This window comes from Dioscorea cayenensis, chromosome 1 (assembly GCF_009730915.1).
Source record: "Dioscorea cayenensis subsp. rotundata cultivar TDr96_F1 chromosome 1, TDr96_F1_v2_PseudoChromosome.rev07_lg8_w22 25.fasta, whole genome shotgun sequence".
Lineage (NCBI taxonomy): Eukaryota > Viridiplantae > Streptophyta > Magnoliopsida > Dioscoreales > Dioscoreaceae > Dioscorea > Dioscorea cayenensis.
The window spans coordinates 9,131,583-9,146,576 of record NC_052471.1 but is presented as its reverse complement, the minus strand read 5'-3'; positions in this window follow the sequence as shown (position 1 = coordinate 9,146,576).

Here is a 14,994-nt window from a genome sequence, read left to right as displayed (position 1 = left end):
CGGGAGTGTTTTTGGCCAGTACTATAGCAGGGCACCGTAACAAACACTGTAGCAAAACACTGTAGCAGGTTCTATTCATAGCCGGCAGAAGAAGGATGAAAACAGAGAATTCACACGGGCATGTGGAAATTTCACACGCCAGTGCAAAAAATCCACATGGGAGTGTGGATTCCCGATTCCAAGCCGATTTCAGCCCCGATTTGAGCATTCTTTTCTCCATCTTTTCCCTAACTTGAGAGAGGGCGGCAGCTAGGGTTTGGAGAGGTATTGGCTAGGGATTTGGAGAGGTTCTACGGCTCGACATCATGCTCCGTTTGGAAGAAGGTTAGTGGGAGAGCTTTCGTCGGCACCGATCCGGTGAGGTGTATCATAGGCCGGACGAAAGAACCCTTGGACGAGTAGAGGACTCTCCACAAGACCATCGCCACAACTATCGAGGGAGTTTTCTATGGATTCTTTGCTTTTACATTTGATTTCATTGATTGTAATTAGCTCCATAGAGAGCTAATTTTCCTAGTGGGTACTTGGGTATTTGTGAACCCTAGGATTTATTCGTTTCATTGAACCTCTTTATTATGCTTTCAATTAATTGATGTTTTATTTAAGTTCCAATCTTGAATGCTTTATTGTATGAATACTCCCTTAGAGTGACACTAGGGTTGAGAGTTCTTGTTGGTAACCCTTGTGAGTGAGTGACACACCACGAGAGTTAGAGAAAGATAGATTGGAGAGGGTTGAGATGGTGAGTCAAGAGGTAGCAGAGCATCCCATTTCCCCTCCGGTGTGATTTATTCTACGTCCATTTCCTTAAGTTCTTTGCGGTCATAGTAGAGTGAATGGGCTAAAGGATGACCTTTCGCTGGGGCTTAGTTGCGGGTGCAACGGAGTGAAGCATTAAAGTGATTTTAGCATCTAGGGCTTAATTGTGGCTAGGGACCTTCCACCTGGACCAAAGGGTTAGGTCTACATCTAGGAAGAGGATTTATCACTTGGAATCCCTAGAAGTCATTGCAATTCTATATGAGTGCGAGGTTGAGAGGTTATTCAATTTCTCCTCCGAGACATGTATAGAGTTAGGCATGGATGACCTTAGATTTGGGACCATGTATTTAATTATTTTCTCGACTCATTATTGCTTCAGTTAGAAAGTATAATAAAGGGTTCTTGCACTTGAAATGATTGTCCTAGTTGGAATAATACCCGGGTACCCCATTTATATCGATTGCCTTACTTTCTCCTTTACTTGTGCTCTCTTTCTTGTTCTTTTACTTTTGTTATTTCACATCTTGTCACACATATCACTATTCATCTTTCAATTATTTAAGAAACAATTTAAGTGTTTTTATTCCCCACTCCCTGTGGATACGATACCCCACTCATCTGGGATTTTATTACTTTGATAAAACCCGTGCACTTGCGGGACATACTCAAGAGGCATTGTTATCTAAGGGGAAAACAAGTTTTTCCACAGTTACAAGCACATCTTCCACAATTCCCCGTGGTCTCCTTACTAACCTATCGGCAACTACAAGGTCATTCTTGTCGGCTTCAGCTCTCCCAATCTGAGCTTTATGTATATAGTGTATGGCATTACATTTATGCTAGTTCTAAAATCGGCGAGTGTGTTTTCTTCCACGCCATCACTCAACAAACATGGGACCACAAAGCTTCTAGGATCTATCAACTTTATCGGTATCTTTTTATCCACGAAGATGGAATAATTCCCTTTGAGAGCCACCGTGTCAACCTCTTCCAACATTCTCTTGTTGGTGAGCAAGTCCTTCAAAAATTTGGGATAATACTTTGACACACCCCTTACGTGTGTGTACCGGAAGTGCATGGGTTGTCAAAGTAATAAAGTACCCCGGTGAGTGGGTAGTCGTATCCACAGGGAATAGTGGTCGAAAACACAAGTATTGCTATTTAACTATAGTGAAAATGATTAAAGAGTGGTGTGAACAATATCAATGCAAATAAAAATAAAGAAAAGAAAAGAAAATGCAATAGGAATAAGGAGAGGCAATTGATAGAAAATAGGGCACCCGGACATTGCTCACCCTAGGACTATTGTTTCAAGTGCAAGACTAATCATTATGCCTCCTAACTGATGTTTAATAAGTCTTGAAAATCAAAATACACACAGTACCAAACCTAAGGCCAAGCGTGACTAACCCTACACTACGCCCCGGCGGAAAGAAATACTCTCAACACCTCACACTCTGCAAGGTTGCTTAAAGCTCTAGGGAAATCCAAATACCCTATTCCCTAATATAGATCTAACCCTTTGGTCCAGGCGAAAGACCCCTAGTCAAAATTATGCCCCATCACTAAGAATTACTTCAACACTTCACTCTGTTGCTTGCGCAACTAAGCCCTTTTGGAGTTTGTCTCTTAGTAATTCACTCTATCATGACCGCAAAAAACTCTTAGAACGTGGAGGTAGGATAAATCACACCGGAAGGGAAATGAGGTGTTCCGCTACCTCTCGACTCACCCTCTTAACCCTCTCCAACCTTACTTTGTCTAATCATAATGGAGTGTCACTCATCCACAAGGATTACCAAGATGGATTCTCAACCCTAGTGCCACTCTAAGGGAAAATCAATACAACAAGCATTCAAGGATGGAACTCAATTAAAACATCAATTAAAAAAGCATAATAAAAGTCAATGAAACGAAAATCATCCTAGGGTTTACAAGTCCAAGCACCCGCTAGGGGTTTAGCTCTCCATGGAGCAAATACACAATCAACAATAAAATCAATAGTGAAAACATGCAATCCACTGATAAAAACCCCCTTGTAGTCCGTATTGATGGTCATGTGGAGCCGCCTTGTCTTCTACAAAGGTTCCCTTGTCAAGCCTAGGGCACAACTCACCGAATCGATGCCGACGAAAGCTCCCCCAATAACTCTCCTCCAAAGGAACGCAATGTTGAAGGCCGTAGAACCGCTCCAAAGACCTAGCCAAAGCCTCTCTAAACCCTAGCCATGAGCACCTCGAAAGATGGGCAAAAGATGGGAAAAAAATAGGGGTTGGAATCGGGCATCCACACGGGCGTGTGGAAGTTCCACACGGCCATGTGGATTTCCAGAAATTAATTTCCTACGAGCTATGAATAGTAACTGCTACAGTGATTTCCCTACGATGCTTTGCTACAGTAAAATACTACTGTACTTCACCAAAATGCTCCCGAAATCACTTTTTTCATCGAGGCCACATGAATGGGCACACATTCATGCGATAGATCACGTCACTTCTTCATTGACATCACATTGACGAAGATCTTGCTAGTATTGCACAAGTTGAAACACATGAGTGTGACTGCCTTTGTGCCCCTCCACTTTGTATATTCTCTTGAGCACAATGGAGGTTGGCACACACCCACATGTCTTTGAGCACAACTTGTGTCTTCACCTTTGTTCAACCCAAGAACTTCATCAACAATTGCATCAACAATCTACTTTTGCTTCTTTCATCCAACTTTTGTCTTCATAACCCTACATGCACAAAAGAACACATATACACACGAATAAGCGATAAAATCTGAGAAAAGTAATGCTCAATTTAAGAAAAGAATACTTTCATATAACTTATACACAAGCACTTATTATGCTTCCACTATGGGGATGTTTATATGGAGTTGCTTGAATATAGTCATGAATTATTTAAACTGCACATCCACTTTATCGGCTTTTAGTCTGGAATGTTAAGGAACTTGGGTTTTGCATTCTTAAATTATGGGTAAAGCTGGTGATGACACTTTTGGTTCTTTCTCAACTGCTTCCTCTTCCTCCCCCTATGGATTCCTGTGAAGTACTAGGCCTTCCTGTACATTGCCCTCTCTATCGCAACACTGGGACCATGTGTAGTCCTTGCCTTGATGGTCTTACCACTGTGGAGTGAGATAGCCTTAAGCTGATCCCTTGGGTTTGCTTCAGCGTTTCTTGGGAGGCTTCCTTGAGGTCTTTTGGTAGTAGCTCTTGTCAATTATCCAACTTGATTTTCCAAATTCTTGATTGATGCTTGAATATTTCATAATGTCATACCAAACTTGCCCATTCGCACATCATTATTAGTCATATACTTGGCCAAAACATCTTCTGTGGAGATCTTCTATTCAGGCTGTAGTTTGTTGGGACTAGTATTAGTAGTTCTATTGCGGAGGAGACCTTTGTCGCTGTCCTTGACTCTAGGAGAAGTTAGGATGGTTCCTCTACCCCTTGTTGTAGGTGCTCCTATACGGGATTTTCTAGTTCTTCTGACCACCTCCGATATAGTCAACCTATTCTATAGGAGCTACTACTGAACTTATAATCGGGCACTGAGATGCTCCATGCCCTCCTCCACAAGTTTCACAAAAACAAAATGGCTCTAGAATTCAAGCTGGCACCCTGACTATTGCTCACAAGTAGATCCATCTTTCATGTGAGCACATCTGCTTTCACCGCCAAAGCGGTATCTGTGTCTATCTTATGCAGCCCGTCCACCTTTGGCTATGTTCCTCTTGAACTCCAGATTGATTCATTGTTTGCCATGTTTTCGAATAACTATTCTGTTTCTTCAAGATACTTGTTACTCAGAAATCCTCCTGTTATGGTGTCAATAATCTGCCTAGTCTGATAATTCAGGCCGTTGTACAAAATTTGCAATCTCATCCATGATGCAAACACTACCTAAGAAGGTCCTTGAATAATTCATGTTCCTCAAATAGTGTTTTTGATTCTCCTTGCTTAAATACTGAGGTCTCCTGCCTTATCTTCACTGCCTTGCTTGGTGGGAAGTATCGTCCAAGGAATTTTTCCATTAAGTAGTTCTATGTCTTGATCGAGCTCGGTGCTAGGGAAGTAAGACACTGGTATGCCAAGCCTCTCAAGCTGAAAGGAAAGAGTCACAATCTAATCGCATCATCTATCACTGTGCTTGATAAGTGCTAAACTGATCATATGTTTATATCATTTACACTGTATTTAGCATGAAATTGTTCTTTTTTAGCATCTTTGTAGTACAAAATTTCATTCTTTTTTCACAATGACCTTTATTTTTGTTTTAGGAAGAAAGAAGTGAATTCAAAGATGTTTTGAAGCACAATGAAGCAAGTTGCTAAATTAAAAAAAAGACTAACAATGAGTGTTATGGCAACTCACAATGCCCTTTGCCTACACTTACCACTGTCGTGATCAAGTTGTGGTAGTATGAGCTCACTGATAGTAACATAAAAGCCATAACAGCATCATAATGGCCTCACAATAGTTGTTGTTAAGATACATAATGCCCAAAAACCATGCCAGGGCACAACTTGGAGCCCAAGCAACAACTTAATATAAACGAGCATCAAAACGCCCGTGGTGAGGCCGTGGCGAAGCCGATTACTATAAATATCGTAGTATTCTCTAAATTCAGGGAGACACTTTTACCGAACAACCTAGGATGGCCGGATTTCTAGAGATCTAAGCGAGCAGGAGACGGTGCTTCTTCCATATTCCAATAGAATCCGGTGGATTTATCAAGAGTACGTTAACGAGTATCATCTGAAAAGATCACGTGTGATAGGCATCTTCGAAGATCCTCGTTAGAGGGGCATGAGTAACACACGTCGTTCAGATAATCTTGGGATCCTCTAATTGATAAACACCTACATGTATACCAGGCACCATAGCATGAAGTAGTTAGGAAACAATGAAGTCTCGAGTTTTGTTAACAAGTTTTCTATTGGCCATAAAGTCACCTGTATACTAGCTAAAGAATGCGCAGTTTACTGTAGTATTTCACTGCAGCACTTCACAAATTTTTTTGGCAGAAATCCCGAGGCTCTTACATGTTCCTTCACGCCCGTGAACTAGACCGTGAAGCTAACCTAAGAATGACTTTAAAAGAGGTTTTTAGAGCTTTTTGAGGGCAATTCATCTCCAACCTTATACCTTTTCATATCTACCATTAGATCTAGGGGTAAAGGAAGCTCAAGAAGACATACTTTGGAGTGAAAATTAAAGGAATAAGCAAGATTTGACAAGATCTCCCTCTCATCTCCCAGTATAGAGGCTTATAGAGGACAAGGAAGCCATCCCTTTTGTGGCATCATTGGAAGCTTTCCATGGCTTGTTACTCCACATTCATCACTTGAGGGAGTTTCATGTTGCTTTATTTGGTTGTTTTTATGGATTTGAGCATGTACATTTTTAGCATGAACAAATAAAGCCCAAGGTCACCGGATGTTGGCGAACCTTGGGGTGAACTTGTGTAGTTGGATATTTTGATCTATTCTTATTACAATTGGTGTGTTTGAGATTCAAGCTAAGTGTACTTTGATGTATTGGTATACATGAGAACTCTGCATGTCGATTTCTAGGTTGTACTCGGTGGTGTGACCAACACCCTTTGTACTAGATGCACTTAGCTTAGAAGGAATTCATGTACAAATACGCCATGACCATCGGGTATTTTGTGCCCCTCCAACATTGGAGTTGGACCTAGTTTGAGTTTTGGCCCTAATTAGAGCTTTCCCCGTCTTTTAATGCGATCATAGGAGGATTTGGTTTGAAGAAATTCCGTATCAATACTAGTATTGGATTAGGGGTCACTTGCTGTGACCATTGAGTTGATCTATCTTAGAAATCTATTGGTCCAAACCACCAGTTACATGGTAGTCTTAGCATCCTTCTCACTTTAGTAGCCACAGGGGAATCCACATCCGTTACAAATTTCATCCCTTAATTTTTATCCCTTTTTACCTGGATTGTAGACTCAGACCTTAGAATTCTTTCTATTTTTTTGTAGTTTAGAGCACTCACTCAAACATGTAGCCTAGACAACATACGAAGAGGAAGGAAAGGTAGCTCCCTGGGCCCTGGGAATATGACCCTCATGTGCTTGTGATAAGTGTCTATGTATAAGTATTACTAAGTATATTTTTCTTACATTGAGCATCACTTTTTATCAGGTTTTATGGTTTATTCATGTGTATTTGTGTTCTTTAGTGCATTTAGGGTTATGGATACATAGTTTTGAAGAAAGGAAGCAAAAATAGATCAAGAACGCGATTTTTGAGGGATTTCTTGCATTGAAGAGGGATCAAGGCACAAGTTGTGATTATATGCATGTGGGTGTGTGCCAACCTAAAAAAGTTTGCAAGTGAACCTACAAATTGGAGGGGCACAAAGCCAGTCACACACACATGCTCCAACTTGTGTAGTATTTTCAAGAGCTTCACCAACATGTTTGAAAGAGAAGATGTAACATGATCTACCGCATGGTTGTGTGCCAAACCATGTGGCCTCAATGGAAGAAGAAGAAGATTTCGAGAGCACTGTAGCAAATCACTGTTCACAAGTTACTATAGCAGTTATTGTTCATAGATTGCAAAAAATAAAGAACCTGGAAATCCACACGCCTGTGTGGAAATTCCACATGGGCGTGTGAAATCCCGATTTCAGCCTTTTAAATACCGCTTCGAAGAGTTATTAAGTGGATCTTCTTCATATCTTTTGGGGAGAGTGCGGCTAGGGCTTTAAGAGGTTTTTGTTGGGATTTTTTAGTGTTTCTAAGGCTTTTGACAATGATTTTCTTTGAAGGAGAGCTATTGGAGGAGCTTTCGATGGCATTGATTCGGTGAGATGTGCCCTAGGCTCAACGGAGGAGTCCTTAGAGAAGAAGAAGCGGCTCTTGAAGATCATCACCACAGACAACAAGGGGGTTATCTTTATGGAGTGTTTGCATTTACTTTTGACTTTATCTTTGCTTTTTTGTTGCTCCATGGAGAGCTAAACCCCTAGTTCATACTTGGACTTGTAAACCCTAGGATGATTTTGTTCCATTAACTTCTATTATGTTTCCTTTAATTGATGTTTTAATTGAGTTATGTTTTAATTGAGTTTCAATCTTATGTGCTTATTGGTTTGATTTTCCCTTAGAGTGACACTAGGGTTGAGAATCTATCTAGTCATCCTTTTGATGAGTGACCATCTCCATTAGGGTTAGACTTAACAAGGTTGAAGAGGGTTGAGAGGGTGAGTCGAGAGGTAGCGAAACGTCCCCTTTCCCCTCCGACAGGATTTATCCTACCTTCAAATTCCAAGCGTTCTTTGCAATCATGACAGAGTGAAGTGTTAATAGATCTTTACCATTGGGGCTTAGTTGTGTGAGTAACAGAGTGAAGTGTTGAGAAAGCCTTAGTTCTGGGGCTTAGTTGTGATTAGGGATCTTTCATTTGGACCAAAGAGTTTTGATCTAAATTAGGGAATAATGTTTATCACTTGGAGTCCCTAGAACCTCAAGCAGTCCCACACAGTGTGAGGTGTTGAGAGTATCCTTTTCTGCCGGAGCATAGTGTATAAGGCTAGTCACGATCGAACTTAGGCTTGGGACCATGTATCTTTGGATTTCCACGACTCATTAAACGTTAGAGGAATTACTTGACGAGCCCGTGCACTTGCGGGTGTGCACAACCGACCACTAATCCCCAACCTTTAGAGAACTATTAGAGGTAGTTAGTCTAGGAATATATTAAAAGCTTATTTATTTTTAATTTGGTCTTATGGTTCTCTAGGGACTTCGATGCTTTGCTTGTTATGATCCATAAGAATCTAATTTGAGGGGAATTGTATGTCTAGGTCCCTCGGTTATTATTTATGAATCTTAATTGATTAATACAGATTATTCTAGTTTTCATAATCATTGCATGTTCTTAATTCATTGTTACATGTTGATGTGGATGAGGAGGATATACTCCCATGTTGATGACACCCATGCCATGATAGATCTATGCATGATCTAAGAGGTTAGGCATAGCTAGATTTGCAGATTAGGAATTGATTGTCCCTTAGGCTTAGGGTCTGATTGGTCTCTTCTCATGGGATTCTGGTACTTAAGGCAAACCTAGGAGGCTGGGGTGGAAGAGATTCTATCTTAAGTTCCTAGTGGTTTAGACCTAATCACCATGGTTTATTGGGGCTAGTAGGCCTTTGAATTCCCCCGGTTTAATCCCTAGAATACAATTGACACTTAACGGCTACCATAACTAATAATCAAGATAACTATATTACATACTCCCAACTCCTTCTAAGTGTTCTTAATGACGTCTCCAATTGTATTGTTTAATTGTGTTGTAAAAGTAAACTAAAGAAAGAGCATAAACGATTAGGCTATTGATTAAGTAAAAAGGAAGTAATATGATTATCTCGCTGTTCCTGAGGAAATACGACCCTCGTGTTCACCCACGAGGTATTACTTGAAGACCCATACACTTGCGCTATCATTGACCAATTTTAGTATTAAGTGCATAATTGCATGCTTATATAATTGCATAATTTACACACCCATAACGTGTCCATCAACCACTTTTCGCATATTTGACCATAAATCTTTCTCTTTTCACAAATTTAATAATTAATTAAACCCTCTATACTTTTACTTTTTTACCTTTTCCTACAATTTTGCAAACAAATCCTCAAACTTTCACATTTTCCATAATTTTTTTTGCAAATAAACCCAAATCCTTCACATTTTCATAATATTTTGAACATCAACCCATAATTTTCACCATCTTACATTTTTCTATAAATTTTTCAGCTAAGCGCTTCACATTTTTTACATTTTTCACAAATTGTTGAAATTATATCTTGATATTTCTACATTTTTGCATTTTTCAAACAATTTTTGTAAATACATCCTCGACCTTCATCTATTTCATGGTTTTCATACATTTTAAAACATGTCCTCAAACATTTCTCTATTTACAATGTTCCATCATTCTCAATTAGGTTTTGAAGTAAAACAAAGAGATTGGAATCATACAAACACCTCTTATGTACAGCATAAAGCAAAATTTACATTCTCATAACTTTAAGGTGAGGAGGATCAAATTAGATAGATCAGATAACATGATATATCTTGATTTGTCATGGGCATCACAATATTCTACTCTTAGAATTAATAAATCAAACAGATCAAATCACGTGGTAGATGATTGCATGAAATATTCATGTAGCATTTTAAAAACTAAAATAGAAATAATGGCATGTTGATAAGATATACGCCCAAGAAACAAAGAGGGGGAAATCCGTCGACCTTATTGACGACAAAGTATTTTCATTGATTTCCTTTTTTTTTTGACTCGATCTTCTACTTCTCCTTTTCAACCCCTCCATTTCTTTTTTTTCTTTCCAATATGATCCCATCTTCTCTAGTTCTTCTTCCCCCCAGTATGATTTTTCCCTGAATTTGTCCGTTTTTTTCCTACTATTTTCTTCTCTTCAAGTTTTCCTCTTCTCAGCTGAGCTTTTCTCCTCCTCCTTCATTTTCTTCTTCATTTTGTTTTCTTTTCTATGTTTTCTTTTCCCTTCTTCCCTTCCACCTTCTCTTAGATTTTTTTTTTCTTTTTTTGTTTTGAGCTCTTCCTCTCTGATTTTTCCTTCATTTTCTTTTTTTTTCTTCACACGTTCTCCTCTCCCCCTCCAAAACCAATCACAAGCACCCCCTCACTTTTTTTGTTTTTACTAGAATGTGCGGTCCCGTTAAGGGAGATCGGGACTTTTTATTTATTTGGATTTTTTATTTTTTTTAATCTTTTAATTTTTTTTAAATTTTAAATTTGATTTTTACAAAAATATTTTTTTAAAAAAATTTTTATTTATAAAAATCTGCATAAACAGAAGGCATAAAACAATTCTCTATCTTAGTGACAAGGTGCTGAGAGAGATATGAAAAAAAAGATAACATCTAAGGCTCAATTAAAGCTTAATTCTTTGTACATGATGATGAATCTTTTGAATGATTTATAGATGAATGGCACGGTTTTCACATTCAAGATGCTAGAGAGTAAGAATGACAGGATTATATTGATGAGTTTAATTAAGTGACAATGGACAAAGAGAACATAGGAATCACATATCATCAAGGACTAGACCTTGCTTTTGCTAGGAACCCCTTTCTTTGGAACACATTTATAAGTGTCTTATGATATGAAGAGTAGAAATAGAAGAGTGAACAAGATGATCACATTGGAGATGGCTTGCTAATAAGAGAAAGGACATAAGAGCACAAAGAAGCAAATCAAATGGTATGTCTAAGTCACAGAGTTATAGGAGGGTGATCAAATACTATTCTTGCAATGAGGAGGGACATATTAAGAAAGACTTTTCAAAAAAAAAAGAAGAAAGAAGGAAAGACACAAAATAATGTTTGAGTATTATGAGGGAATTCCTTGAGGTCATATCCTGTTTTTGGGGAACAGAAAACTATGTCGAATTATCACGATTGTCTTAATAAGGATCAAGATATACAATTTGAACAAAGAACATCCTATGAGATATATGACATTTTATGGAACTTTGAATGATTTCCATCTCACTAGATATGCTTAATCTTGTTTTAATTGGAAAGGCGAGCAAATATCTTTAAGTTTACAGAGTGGTTGTTAGTCGTCATTGACCAGAATTGTAAATACTCTACATACTTCAAGGAAATACCATGATTAGTTAGCAACCACAGTGGTAACATGATAGTGACTAATGTCAACTATGAAACACAAAGTCCACATGCCGATCAAGTAGTATAGTATGCTAAAAATAGGGCTAACAATCCACAAGGAACTAGAGAATACTAGTGCAAATTTTTTAGTCATCAATTGGCCTAACAAAATAATAAGTGTGGAATCTAAAACTAATGCAGAAAATAGAATCACGGTAAATCAAGCATACAAGAAGAGTATTTGGGCATAGACTTTCCCTAGAGTTTGGTTAAGTCCTGGACAAGATTGCACAAAATTTTGCAATACAAGTGAACCAAGAGAGTTGTTAAATCATATTGTTCCCTTTCTTAAAGTGAATAATAACTATTCCCATGCGATGCTGATACAGACTACCCTATGACTTCATTACACTCGAGTGAACTCTATCTATAGAAGACATAGATTCAATGAATAGTTAATCCCTCTCTTGAGGCCATTCACCCTAATCCCATACATAGCTAAACTGGAATCTCTTCTGAATTCTCACTTCCTATGATTTGCATTAAGATCACAACCTAATGCCTACTCAATTAGAAGAACCACAGGGAGAGAAATCTCAGTCCATAAGTGTCTTATTTCTAGGTGGACTAGTGGTTCCCTTCAATTGTGGTATGGTTATACTAGGTGTATCTCTCGATTCATCACATAAGTATAACAATCATGAACTCACATCTTTCATTACAATAATGTTCAAGATAAATAGTAACACACAATTAAATTCAACAAAAACATATTGCAATAGATCAATCGATACATGTTGCAAAGTCTACAACCATTGTCATTACAAAAATAATATACCCTAGGTTCTATCCATGCCTAAACACAAAGAATTTTAGTTCTCCATTTGAGAAAACAAATCATAGAATCCAATCAATGCAAAGAAGATAAATAAAAATATTAGAACTCCCTCTAAGCTTTGCCTCTCTCGAGTGTTGGTGAATCTTCCACCAATCTTCCATAAACGCCACCGAGAACTCTCTTCCAAGCTTCCAATCATTCCCTCAATAGGGGAAGAAGCCCTCCAAGTCACTGGATTGCTGAAAAAAGGGCTGAGATTCTTTCTCCTCTCATTCCTTTGTTTAGCCACAAAAGATTTTTATCTAAAATCCTCAGTAAATATTTTCATACCTAACTCCTTATGGGTAACTTACAGGTGTAAGAACAAGGTCTTAAGAAGCTGTACATGATGGATTAGATGCCTTCCATGCATCTTATAGTTGTAAGCTCCACCTGTAAGATCTTTTGTCTTGGTGTTATAGTCCAAATTAAGACCATGAGTAGTAAACCATAAACTTCTCTGGATGGTGCTTGCAACCTCCATTATGGGCGTATGTGCTCTCCATAAAATCCTCTGGATGAACCTTATGCCCTAGGCTTACAGGCATAACTCCTACTCGTAAGGCCCTCTGTCTAGCAGTTATGCTCCTACTTGCACGCATAAATATACCTAAGGTTCTTTAGCTAAGGCTTACGACAATAAGTTGTGGCCATAAGGGGGTCGTAAGGTGTTTTGTCTAGTATGTTCCCTTGTTCTTGATGTTAAGAGAGCTTTTTCCTCTTTGTTTTGGTTCAACATTGTTTCTTTTAGCTCCCTTCTTCTCATTGTGAATCGCTCATGACCTAGAATCAATTTTTACACCATGTGAAGCATCATCTTCCAAACAAATGCCACAATACATGCTAATTAAGTGCATGAAACAATATAAAAATGTGTTTAATTATGCACTCATCACAACACCAAGGAATTCTTCTTTAGTAAATCTTTGGTGCAAATAGCTTGGCGCTCTCAATGATAGAGGTTGTTACACTTGGTAAAGCAAATGTTGTTTGGAGATGTTAAACTTGGAGGCTTATTCTAAGAGAAATATTTTGTCTATGACAAGGCTATAGAGGTGGAAATTAGTAGGTTTTACATGCTATAAGCAAAATGGTGAGCAATATTCATTCTGACATATGGGGACCAATACGGAAGGAGACTCTAAGTGAGAAAAAACTTCATTACCTTCATTGATGATTGCTCTTGGAAGGTTTTTGGGTCTATATTTTGAAGAACAAGAATAATACATTTGGAAAGTTTAAAGAATAGAGAAAACAATAGAGGTGCAAACTAGGAAGAAGATTAAAAAAGATTGATAATGGCTTAAACTCTTTAGAGATGAATTCAATTTTCTTTGCAAAGATAAAAGAATGGTTCAAAGCCACAAGATAGTTGATAAAACTACATAGAAAAATTGCATAGAAAAGAAAATTAATCTAACACTATTAGAAAGAGTGAGATATAAAATGTATAAGCATGGAATACCTAAGAGATTTTAAAGGGTAAAAACAACAATCTAGCTTGTGAATAGTGTCCCTAAGCAATATTAGAATTTAACACTCTAGAGATGTGAACTAATCATTCACCAAATTTTGAAAATCTAAAGGTGTTTAGATGTGTTTCTTATACCTACTAAAACGAAGGGAAACTTGACACAATGGCAACAAAATATATATATATATATATATATAATTTGTTGAATACTAAAGGGTATGAAAGAATACAAACTATGTTATAAAGATGAGATTTTGCTAATTACTTCATTAGCAAAGATGTTGTCTTTATAGAGACAAAATACTATTGGTAGTGATAACTTACACAAAATAAGCAAAATGAGGCATGCAAGAGAATGAGCTAAATTTGAGGTAGATTTGATTATGAGATGATGGAAGTACTTGTTAGGGTTTTCTTTTTTCCTTGATCTGGCATGTTATTTTTCTATCTTGATAGTTATTGTTTTCATATCATGTTTGTTGTTACTATCCATTTTTATTCTTTGCTATTGACCAAGTTGATAGGATGTCTAATTATGGTTTTCTTCTTGATTTTTTTGGTTTCACCTAATTTATTGTTAGGTCTATGATCTTGGTTTCACATCTTGGTTGCTAGCTTTTTTAATCTTTTCCTTTTAATTTCAAGCAATTTTATTTCTTTGTGTTTTATTGGTCATGGTTTCTATTGTAATTTATTTTTTCATGTCATTGTTTTCATATCATGTTTGTTGTTTTCTTATTTCTTTTTCATTTTTATTCTTGATTATGGCCTTCATATCATGCCTATTAGAATTTTCAATTTGTCCTAGATCTAGTGTGCTACCTTTTCTATTTCTCCTTTATATAGTTTATTTTTTTCTATTTCATTTACTATGGTTTCATATTGTGTTTGTTGTAGTTTTCAATTTTTGTTATTTACTATTGATCATGTTTTTCTTGATTTTGCTTGTTTTTTCCTAGATTTTTGTTAAGTCTATGACCTATGTTTCACATCTTGGTTGCTATCTTTTATTCCTTTTCTTTTAATTTCAACTCTAAAATTGTTTCCTTTTGGGTTATTGATCATGGTTTTTGTTGTATTTTGTCTTTTTCTTATCATTGTTTTCTTATCATGTTTATTGCTTTCTTGTTTAATTTTTTCTTTATGATCCTTGAATAGGGTCTTTACATCATGCTTGT